The sequence below is a fragment of the Psammomys obesus genome, unplaced genomic scaffold, assembly GCF_907164565.1.
Source record: "Psammomys obesus unplaced genomic scaffold, mPsaObe1.curated_primary_1811, whole genome shotgun sequence".
Taxonomy (NCBI): Eukaryota; Metazoa; Chordata; class Mammalia; order Rodentia; family Muridae; genus Psammomys; species Psammomys obesus.
In genome coordinates, this window is record NW_026596073.1 from 15,839,093 (window position 1) to 15,851,683 (window position 12,591).

Sequence of the window (12,591 nt, forward strand, 5' to 3'; positions counted from 1 at the left end):
TATCTATCTATCTATCTATCTATCTATCTATCTATCTATCTATCTATAGATAGATATACAATCATGCCCCCTTCTCCAAAGGCTTGGTGATCATTGTAGAAGAGTAGGCAAGGGTATAAAGGCCAGAGGCTGTGGATGACTACTATGAAACAGTATCTCCAGAACTTAGCAGAGAAACTGTACATAGGAACTTGCAACAGGTATTGAAGTATGCACAAGATTGTGCTAGCTCAAGCACAGCAAGTCTAGGCATGCAGGAAGAAGGTAGGACTAAAATTCTACCTCTAGCTGAGAAACTACTGACAATTGATAGTTCTGGGAGTTGGTGAGTTAGTTTTCTCTAAGGGTGTAGCTTCTGGTAATTTGACCATGCACTAATGAAAGGCTACTCATTCAAGAATATATATGTGGCATAAATTGGACTTGATGTGTTTTACAAAAGAAAAAACAAATACAAAATTGGGTGTGTAGGGAATGTGTGTAGATCTGGGAAGAATTCAGAGATTGGGAAGGCTGAATATAATGAAAACATATGAAATTCTCAAAGAACCTATAAAAAAGTTGTTGACCCTTATTTTAGGATTAGTTATTTTGCAATTGACTTTTATTATCCATGGTTAAAAGATGGTAAGGTTTCTTTGTGGCAGGCTAGAAATGGAAAATGAGGAAGACATGGCCAGGAAAGGAGCCCTCACCCCAGAGTTTGCTTGAATCAAGAATTCTAGCACGACTAATGATATTAGCAATGAACTGTATTTAAACCCAGATTTATATGAGTTTGGGGAAGTTCTCGTTGAACTCTCAGACATTTTCTTGGAAGCTCAAACAAAACTATTAACTTTATTTATGTTGAAGATATCCTTCATTCCTGCATCCGGAATTTAACCTTATCTACCGTAATAGAAGGTATTCCTGCTTCCCCTCCCCCACACTCTCAACCCTGAGATCTCATTAAATCTTTTTAGCAACTTTATAATAATAGCAACAAGCCTCACCCAAATCCTAAAGATGATTGTGGTAAAAAGAGTAAAGCTGACCTTTCCATTTTTCTGTGTGGTGAAACAGTGGCAATAAGATAAAGAGGCAGCAGCCATCTTGTGAGCAGAATTGAACAGTGTCAGCGGTGAGGCTTGAGTTTTGCAAGCTTTTCCTCCTTCTGCCCTCACTACAGCTGGGTGTTGTCATCACACAGGTAAAGCTTCTGCAGCCAGAGCCTAATCTTGCCTCACTGCCCTGCCTGTCTAGGGAGTCACATTTCTGTGTCTACCATTAAGCTGGATTACCTCTGTCTTTGTATTAGTCCCCTTTGTAGCTTTTCAAAAGGAAGAATGTGATTATAATCATTATTTACCAAATCCATTCATTCACATGGGAAAAGGGGCACTTTTATCATACTCTTCAAATTCGTTTTCCTTGTTTGCATGGAGCCTTCTGCATGCTGGGACTACAAGTAAGCACCACCATGCTAGGCTCAATTTCATTCATCTTGTCATTTATTGTAATATTTATGTGAGGGCAGTACTCCTTCAGGTCCACACCTTATCCACTAAAGCTATTAAACATATCAACAGTGGAAAAAAAATGTACACATTCACACCATCTTCATAAGCATTCTTAATATTCACACGGAAATATTCTTATAATAATAAACTACAACTCTACTTCACTCTTAGCCTAAAATTCTTTTCTGCATGGACATTAAGGATCTAGGTCAAGGTCTCTCAACCAGTAAGGATCTCTTCAGGCTACCATGAGTGACAGTATGAAGTGATACCCGTATCTCTGCCACTGCCGGCCGACACCTTCAACTTAATTCTTCTTTGCTAGTACCCAGTTGAAGCTATTTGCTATTTTTCTTATTCATTTACTTACTTACTTACTATTTTTGATGTTGCTAAAAATAAAACCTAGGCTTCACAGATGATATACAAATGTTCCACCACTAATTCTTTCCCTTAGCCCACATCCTCCATTTGTGGTCAATAAACAGTGTAAAAACTTTGCCTTTAAAAGTATGGGGTTTTCTACGTTTTAATTATACATCTTATGAACAGTGCATAGCTTACTGTTGTTTCTGTCATTCTGGCAATCACTGTCTTTGTCTTGGAGCACATGAGGTGGTGTTTAATTTTGATCTGGAGCCACTGGTATCTAACGCTTTCTGTCGCGTTTTGTGTTTTCTTCATTTATTCTTCATCATTTCTCTTACTTTCTGGTCTTTCAGATAGTGTATTTTGATAGTTTTATGTCCATTGTTGACTTATAAGTTATACCTAATTTTGCCTTCAATGCTTGCTGTTGGGTGATATGAAGTTTTAGTATACTACCAAGTATCTTCATTCTAACTAAAAAAAGCTTTTAGCTCTCATGAAGTAGAATAGAGATATGGACAACATCCTTCCATTTCCCCCTCTGTCCTGTGATGTGCAATCATATATTTTACTTTTGTACCTCTTGAAATTATTATTATGACTGGCATATTAACGTCTTCTATTTTAAAGAAGTTTAAAAATGAGAAAAATACATTTTATATGTTTCATACCTTTATCATTTCTTGAAGCCATGGTGTTTTGAAGCCCGATTTCCATCTAAATGGACTTCTCTTCATTATTTAATTTGGTGATTTGAATAAAAATGACCCTCATAAGCTCATATATTTGAATGCTTGGCCATCAGGGGATGGCACTACTTGAGAGGGATTAGGAGGTGTGATCTTGTTGGAGGAAGTGTGCCACTAGGGATGGGTTTTGAGTTTTCAAAAGCCCAAGCCAGGCCTAGCTGCTCTCTCTCTGTTTCTCTCTCTCTTTTCTTTAGGCATAAGGATCTTTATGTAGAACTCTTAGCTACCACTCCAGCATCATGTCTGTTTGTGTGTTTTCATGCCGCCTTCCATGAAAACAATGCACTAAACCTCTGCAACTGTAAGCAAGTCCCAATTAAATGATACGTGTGTATGTCTGTGCATGTTCATGTGTTACCGTGGTCATGGTGTCTTTTCACAGAAATAGGATACTGAGTAAGATAATTAATATAATCTCTTCTTTATCTTGCTTAGGGCTTATTCAGGAAGAGTTCTATGCATCTGTGTTGCATGATGGCCCTATCCTTTAACAAACCTGCCAAAGCTTCTACATTGAGGAAGGCAGAAATGACTTCTCTTTTCAATTAAACAAAGAACTGCAAACTCTATCTGAAATTTTAAAACCACAGAGAGTTCTGGATAAAGTTCAGGTGCCTTTTCTCCTTGCTTTTAACCTTCAAGATGACGTGGTTTAGTTCTTCTTCCATGATGTAGGTGGAATAACCTTAAACTTTTGTAATCAAATTACATAGGTATTGAAATACTTAGTATCACCCTACAAATGACTAGTGCTCTGAGGATCACTGTTGTGGTTTTTGCCTCATTTTTTTCTCTGTGTTCTTCAGGCTATGGAGGTCTCTGCTTGTATGAACTGAGAGTTTTTAGTGTATAGCCACAGTTAAGGATACATATCTGCTATGAGTTGTTTTCATTCATATGGACAATTGTCCTGAAATCATTGTTTACCTCTTTGTATAGAGCTTTGTCCAGTCAAGACTGAGTTTTCTGCAGGCTAACATTTCTGTCGCCCTTGGGTTAAATGCTGGCTCTTCTGATATTATATTATATTGAGCATCTGAATTCTGTTTTATTCTGAATATACCACTTCAATGTATTCTGATAGGCAGATGAGTTCATTACCAATCAACTTGATCTTTTAAAGCTACTTTCTGTGTTTATTAGGAAAGTTATGGAATAAACTTATTTTTCCTGGGACTCTTTTAACATTCTTCAGACTGATTTTTCTAGGGTCTTTAATAAATACCTAAGTTTTCAGAGACAATTCTATTTTGTATCTACTTAGAGGATGACTTATCTTATGTGAGTTTCATCAGAGCACCACTTTATAACAGCACCCCAATCTTGCCCTCAACCTGTTTCCATGGAGTTAATATACGACCCAGGCCAACTTCCTCCAAGGAAGTTCTCTATGTAACTATACCCTTTCAGTTTCCTGGCCTGAATTTTGCCCTTACCCTATAAATTTCAGGAAGTCCTTGAGATTTGTAAATTTCCTTACTTCTTTAAGTTTCATCCACTTCAAGAATCTCAATAAACCGTCTTCCAGGAGTAAATGTTTCAACTCAGAGGAAATCTCTACAGAAAAACCTCCTTACATTTTTTTTCTCTAGTTCCTTAATATAAGCCAACTTCTCGGCTCTGTGTCATCACCTCATTCTACACTTTGTTTGTATTTGTTCTCTGACTCATCAAAGTTTCCTGATTCTTGTTTTCTAATGATTGTTAAATTTTTATATGTTTTTATTAATTTTTTTATTGAGGTGGATAAATGCAATTGTTTTTAAAAATTAATTAAGTTAATTTTAATAGGAATGGTGCCAATGAGAAATGATACTATTATGTTCCACAATTAGTTAGTTCATAATTTGAAGTCTGTGTTTGGCTTTTGAGAATTATATACAGTAGTTTTTCAGGGTTTTATTGATTCTTTGTGAGTTTCACAGCGGGCACGCCAGTCCCACTCATCTTCCCATCCCTCATTTCTGCCCTCTACACTTGCAACCTCCTCCCCAAAAGAAAATGGAAAAAAAAAGCCAAACAAAACCACAAAAACCAAACCAAATCAAAGCACAGAAAACATCTCATCATGGAAGCTGTAGAGTCCCACACTGCTTCCCTCTGTCCACACATTTTCACTTGCAAATGTTTACTGCAATATATGTTTGGTCTGGTTCAAGACCTCTGGCTTCTGCCACACCATCAGTATTGAATCTTCACCAGTACTCCATTCTGTTATTCTTTTGTTGTCCTGTGTCATAGAGATCCTGTGGCTTTGGAGAAGCAGAAACAGCCCTTTCACTTGTTCCAACAGTTTACAGATAATGTAGATTTGGGGGTGGGCCAACTCAAAGCCCTGGACATGGGCTTGGGTGGTAATTCGCCAGTTCTCCTATATCTGCACCACCAGGGTGAGTTCTCCAGGACTGTCCACACTAGCTGACCCAGTGCCACCACCAGCAGGAGGCAAGGTCAGCTCTCCCACTCTCGTGCCCCCAGGGCAGGCTCATGCACACCCATGCCACCAGAGCCAGCTTCACCTTGTTGTTTGGGCCTTCTCTCCCAAGTGCTGCAACCTGAGAGAGGATGGGAGAGTTATCATGATCTCACACTTCAGGACAGACTTGCTCCATGCCTTCACCATCAGGGCCTTCACCACTGTGCTGTCCAGGCAAAGTGCAGGGCCCTCTCTTTCCAGTGCTTCAGCTGGTGAGGGGCAAGGCCAACTCTCCAACTCTCAAGGGTGAGGTGGGGGAGGGAACCTCCTCTGTGCTCCCTCCACCTAACTGCAGACCAGTGGTGGGTCCAGTTCTCCCTCACTCTCACTCTCAGGGAGCAGCTTGCTTGTGTCCCTACCACCAGGTCAAGCTCCACCGTACTACCTGGATAAGGTACACATCCTACTCTCCCCAGTGCTGCTGCTGGTGACAAGTGGGGTCAGCTCTCCAGAGTGTTGCAGCCAGTGAGTGATGAGGCTTGTTCTGCACAGCCCTTGGACATTTAAATAGTCTTAGGAGGCTTCTCAGACCAGGGTTGTCCCAGTGGTCTCTAGTGGCAATGTGAGCCAGACATCAGTAACCCCACCCCAGACGTGGCCCTCAGAAACAACATGGGCTGGAATGGTCTCAGGGATCAGGGCTGGCTACTCACGACAGGCTATTCCTCTCCATCCACCCTCATGTTTCCATCTCTCTCCACAATGCTCAAACTGTTCCACTTCTGTTTATACTGCATCTGTCAACCAAATACTTGCACATTGCTGTAACTCCTGCTGCAGGCAGGCCACATGGCTGACAAGCCTTTGGGTGATCTTCTTATCCTGAGCCTTGGTGTGTTTACAGGCTTGCCCATACCATGTAAACAGCCTGTATAAAATATTTTACAATAATAAAATAGTCTATACAATACCATGCCAGTGATTCTTACATTTGAAAGGTAACTGCCGTAGGATTAGCAGTTCAGGTCAGCTTCAGCTATCTATGAGTTTAAAGCAAGCTTGTGCTATGTCAGATCCTGCCCACCCCACTCCACTCCACCACCACCACCACCCCCAAAAAAAAGAAAGAAGAAAGAAAAGAAAACCCATAACAAGTAAAAAAAATGAAATAGTCAACAAAACAGAAATTAAACAAAGAAACAATATCTCTGACAGAGGTCATGAATCAAATGGACCTCACAGACATTTACAGAACTTTACACCCAAACACAAAAGAATTTACCTTCTCAGCACCTCATGGAACCTTCTCCAAAATAGACCATATAGTTGGTCACAAAGCAAGCCTCAACAGATACAAGAAGACTGAAATAATCCCTTGTATCCTGTCTGATCACCATGGAATAAAGCTGGACTTCAACAACAACAGAAATAGCAAAAAGCCTACACACACATGGAAACTGAACAACTTGTTACTAAATGACAGCTGGGTCAGGGAAGAAATAAAGAAAGAAATTAAAGCCTTTCTAGAACTCAATGAAAATGAAGACACAACATACCCAAACTTGTGGGACACAATGAAAGCAGTGCTAAGAGGAAAGTTCATAGCACTAAGTGCCTTCAAGAAGAAATTCGAGACGGCTCATTCAAGCAACTTAATGGCCCACTTAAAAACCCTAGAAAAAGAAGAAGCAGACACACCAAAAAGGAGTAGACGGCTGGAAATAATCAAACTCAGGGCTGAAATCAATCAATTAGAAACAAATAAAACAATTCAAAGAATCAATGAAACCAAGAGCTGGTTCTTTGAGAAAATCAACAAGAGAGACAAACCCTTAGCCAAGCTAACTAAAAGGCAGAGAGACACCACCCAAGTCAACAAAATCAGAAATGAAAAGGGGACATAACTACAGACACTGAGGAAATCCAAACAATCATTAGGACTTACTTCAAAAGTGTATATGCCACAAAATTTGAAAATCTAAATAAAATGGACAATTTTCTTGATCGATTTGACTTACCAAAGCTGAATCAAGACCAGGTAAATCAATTAAATAGTCCTATATCCCCCAAAGAAATAGAAGCAGTCATCAAAAGTCTCCCATCCAAAAAAAGCCCAGGACCAGATGGCTTCAGCGCAGAATTCTACCAGACCTTCAAAGAAGAGCTAACTCCAATTCTCTTCAAACTATTCCACAAAATAGAAACAGAAGGAACATTACCAAACTCATTCTATGAAGCCACAATCACCTTGGTACCTAAACCTCACAAAGACTCAACAAAGAAAGAGAATTTCAGGCCAATCTCCCTTATGAACATTGATGCAAAAATACTTAACAAAATACGTGCAAACCGAATACAAGAACACATCAAAGATATTATCCACTATGACCAAGTAGGCTTCATCCCAGGTATGCAGAGTTGGATCAATATACCGAAATCCATCAATGTGATCCACCATATTAACAAACTGAAAGAAAAAAACCACATGATAATCTCCTTAGATGCTGAAAAAGCATTTGACAAAATTCAACATCCATTCATGTTTAAAGTACTGGAGAGATCAGGGATACAAGGCACATATCTAAACATAGTAAAGGCGATATACAGCAAGCCTATAGCCAACATCAAACTAAATGGAGAGAAACTTAAAGCAATCCCACTGAAATCAGGGACAAGACAAGGCTGCCCACTCTCTCCATATCTCTTCAACATAGTTCTGGAAGTCCTTGCTAGAGCAATAAGACAGTTGAAGGAGATCAAGGGGATACAGATGGGAAAGGAAGAAGTCAAATTATCACTATTTGCAAATGATATGATAGTATACATGAGTGACCCCATAAACTCTACCAGGGAACTCCTACAGTTGATAAACACCTTCAGCAAAGTGGCCAGATACAAAATTAACTCAAAAAAAATCAGTAGCACTCCTGTATACAAAAGACAAAAGGGCTGAGAAAGAAATCAGAGAAACAACACCATTCACAATAGCCACAAATGACATAAAGTACCTTGGTGTAACCCTAACCAAGCAAGTCAAAGACTTGTATGAAAAAAATTTCAAGTCTCTGAAGAAAGAATTAGAGGAAGATATGAGAAGATGGAAAGATCTCACATGCTCATGGCTTGGCAGGATTAACATAGTAGAAATGGCCATCTTACCAAAAGCAATCTACAGGTTTAATGCAATTCCCATCAAATTGCCAACACAATTCTTTACAGACCTGGAAAGAAAAATTCTCAACTTCGTATGGAATAACAAGAAACCGAGAATTGCTAAAACAATCCTCTACAATAAAAGATCTTCTGGAGGTATCTCCATCCCTGATCTCAAGCTGTACTATAGAGCAACAGTTATAAAAACTGCATGGTACTGGCATAGAAACAGAATGGTGGATCAATGGAACCGAACAGAAGACCCAGAAATAAACCCACACACTTACGGACACCTGATTTTTGACAAAGATGCCAAAACCATACAATGGAAAAAAGATAGCATCTTCAACAAATGGTGCTGGTCCAACTTGATGTCTACATGTAGAAAAATGAAGATAGATCCATACTTAAAACCCTGCACAAAACTGAAGTCCAAGTGGATCAAAGACCTCAACATAAAACCAGACACATTAAATTGGCTAGAAAAAAAAGTGGGGGATACCCTAGAACTCATTGGTACAGGAGAAAACTTCCTGAACAGAACACCAACAGCACAGGCTCTAAGAGCAACAATCAATAAATGGGCCCTCATGAAATTGAAAAGCTTCTGTAAAGCAAAGGACACCGTCATCAAAACAAAGCGACTGCCTACAGATTGGGAAAGAATCTTCACCAACCCTTTATCTGACAGAGGGCTAATATCCAGTATATATAAAGAACTAAACAAGCTGAAAAGCAACAAACCAAGTAATCCACTTAAAAAATGGGGAACAGAGCTAAAGAGAGAATTCTCTGTAGAGGAATATCGAATGGCAGAGAAGCACTTAAAGAAATGCTCAACCTCATTAGACATTAGGGAAATGCAAATCAAAACAACCCTGAGATTTCACCTTACACCCATCAGAATGGCCAAGATGAAAAACTCAAGGGACAACACATGCTGGAGAGGTTGTGGAGAAAGGGGAACCCTTCTCCACTGCTGGTGGGAATGTAAACTGGTACAACCACTCTGGAAATCAATCTGGCGCTTTCTCAGACAACTAGGAATAGTGCTTCCTCAAGATCCAGCCATACCACACCTAGGAATATACCCAAAAGAGGCGCAAGTACACAAAAAGGACATTTGCTCAACCATGTTTGTAGCAGCTTTATTTGTAATAGCCAGAAGCTGGAACAACCCAGATGCCCCTCAGCTGAAGAATGGATGCAGAAATTGTGGTACATCTATACAATCGAGTATTACTCAGCAATGAAAAATAAGGAAATCATGAAATTTGTAGGTAAATGGTGGGACCTGGAAAGGATCATCCTGAGTGAGTTGTCCCAGAAGCAAAAAGACACGCATGGTATATACTCACTCATATGAACATACAACATAGAATAAACCCACTAAAATCTGTACATCTAAACAAACTAAGCAAAAGAGAGGACCCTAACTAAAATGTTCAATCCCCATCCTGAAAGGCAAAGAGGATGGACATCAGAAAAAAAAGAAAATAGGAAACAACCTTGGAACCTGCTACAGAGGGCCTCTGAAAGCCAGAAGAAAACAAAAAACAACCTTGGAACCTTCCACAAAGGGCCTCTGAAAGCCTCTGCAGTTAGACTGTCAAAGCAGATGCTGAGCCTGATGGACAACTGATGGACAGAGTGAATGGAATTTTATGTAAGATGTGGGAAATAGTAAGAGCTGGAGGGGACGGGAACTCCACAAGCAGAGCAACAGAACAAGATAATTTGAACACAGGGAACTTCCCAGAGATTCATACTCCAACCAAGGACTATTCGTGGAAATAACCTAGAACCCCTGCACAGATGTAGCCCATGGCAGTTCAGTGTCCAAGTGGGTTACATAGTAATGGAAAGAGGGACTGCCTCTGACATAATCTGATTGGCCTGCTCTTTGATCACCTCCCCCTGAGGGGGGAGCAGCCTTACCAGGCCACAGTCGAGGACAATGCAGCCACTTTTGATGAGAACTGATAGACTAAGATCAGAAAGGAGAGGAGAACCTCCCCTATCATTGGACTTGGGGAGTGGCATGCATGCAGAAAGGGGAGGGAGGGTGGGATCAGGAGGGGAGGAGGGAGGGGCTCATGGGGGGATACAAAATGAATAAAGTGTAATTAATAAAATAAAATAAATGCAAAAAAAATGAAATAACACAATAAGAAAAAAGAACAACTAAAAATAAGTTTTGTTTTGAATTCTAGTCTAAGATCACAGCCCCTGCCTTTGCAAATAGTATCATGATATGATTGTTCTTCAAAGTTTGTAGTTCTTAGAATCAGATGCAGTATTTGCTGGAAGCAGTTTTCTGAGATCTTCCCATAGGTATTAAAATTAAGGAAGTTTTAGTTGGGGTCAGAATGTCACCATTCTAGTATTTTCTTGCTAAATAAGAAAGTCAAGATAAAGAATAGATGCCATCCCTTGTGCAGTTGATACTATGTCTCCCTGAGTGATTTTCTTTTCTTTTTTTATTAATTAATTCAATTTACCTCTAGGCTATAGACCCCTCCTGCCTCTGCTCTTAGTCCCACCTACCCTCTTGCGTTCCCTCTCCCCTATTCCCCAGAATAGGAGAACCCCTGACCCAGAAACCCCAGCTCATCTATTCACATGAGGACTGAGTTCTTCTTTCCTCCCTGTGGCCTGGTAGGAAGGTTCCATCAGGAGAAAGTGATCAAAAAGCAGGCAACATAGTCTGTGCAAGAGATATCCCTCACTCCCCTAACTAGTGGGCCAACATGAAAGCCTAAGATGCCCATCAGACTTATCTTTTTGGGGTCTGTGCATTATAGTATGTCTATTCTGTACCATATGACTAAAATCCACTTATAAGTGAGTATATACTGTGTATGTCTTTCTGGGTTTGTGTTACCTCACTCAGGATGATCTTTTCTGGTATTTGCCTGCACATTTCATGATTTCCTTGTTTTTAATGGTTGAGTAGTATTCCATTGTGTAAATGTACTACAGTTTCTTTATCCATTTTTTAGTTGAGGGCCATCTGGGTTGTTTTGAGTTCCCAAACATGCTGCTGCATCCAAGAAACACACCTCAGCAATAAAGATAGACAGTATCTCAGACTAAAGGGCTGGAAAAAGGTTTCCCAAGCAAAGGACCCAAGAAACAAGCTGGAGTAGCCTTTCTAATATAAATAAAATGACTTTAAACCAAAATTAATGAAAAGAGATTGGAAGGACACTTCATTCTCATCAAAGGAAGAAATATTATTAAAGCTTATATCACCCATTGATTTCAACACATTAATAGTGGGAGACTTCAACACCCCACTCTCACCAATGGACAGATAATAGACGGCAGTATTATGTAACCCGCTACCACAAATAAGAAGAAACAGACATCTGTTTGATTTTATAATTGCCTTATTTACCTTGGGTCAGGCAGATATTTCACCTACACTGTCTCAATAACCTCACCATCCACCTCCCAGCCATCATCCAATGCCATCCACATTCTAACCATAATCCCATGGTACTTGCTTGTATTCTTCACCTGGGCCTTTTCACGCCATTGTTGTAGTCCTTCCTCTCTGCCTGCATGTTTTGTTTTTTGTTTTGTTTTTGTTTTTGTTTTCTCCACAATAACCCATGGTGTCATCCTCCTTCTTCCTCTCTTATCATCTCTCTGTCTTCTGTGATTCTTCTGCCCTCTCCAAGCCTGGGAACCTTAGCCACGCCTACTCCTTCTGCTCCTGTTAGGTCAAAGCAGCCTCCCCAAATGACAGTGTAGGTGACACTGTCCTAAACAGAAGGACTTTGGCCAAATAAGTGGAAAGATTGTTACTGAGTAAACAGAGGCCAAAAGGTGGGCTTCTGTACACTATGACCCACCAGATCCTGGGTATCTATCTAAAAGTCTTTTTCCACCCTCATCCTCCCCTCTGGTAGATGAATCATATGATTCAGGTGATATAAGGTTGCATCCGATTCTTATAGATATTCAAATATCTAGTGGGTATGGATAATATTGGAATATTTCTACCTGCTGTTCTACTCTCCCGAAAAGCTGGCTTTGGAGATGAGATTATGCCTGCCTGCTTCAGACCTAAGCAGGTTCATTTGAAAATTCTTACAAAGCTTCTGTCCTGGGTCAGACCTGACTCTGTGACAGGGAAAAGGCCAACAAAACAACATCCCAGAAATAGATACATAAGTTTGAGAACAGATAGGAGGTAGACTATTTTGAGTAGAGGTCACTAACAACAAAATATAATGTTTAACTCTCTAAATATACTACCTCTTTTTCTGGGTTTTATTTGATGTCTTGAAGTTTTTGTTGAAATATGAACTTTCTCTAAGGATTAGTGAGACTCATTAGGGTAATTGTTATTATTATTATTATTATTATTATTATTATTATTATTATTATTATT

The 12,591-nt window shown here is 39.7% G+C and overlaps 1 pseudogene; it reads left to right on the plus strand.

Moving 5' to 3' along the window:
• LOC129690506 (BRCA1-associated RING domain protein 1-like) overlaps positions 1 to 12,591 on the plus strand; it is a 69,904-nt pseudogene that overhangs the window by 54,454 nt on the left and 2,859 nt on the right.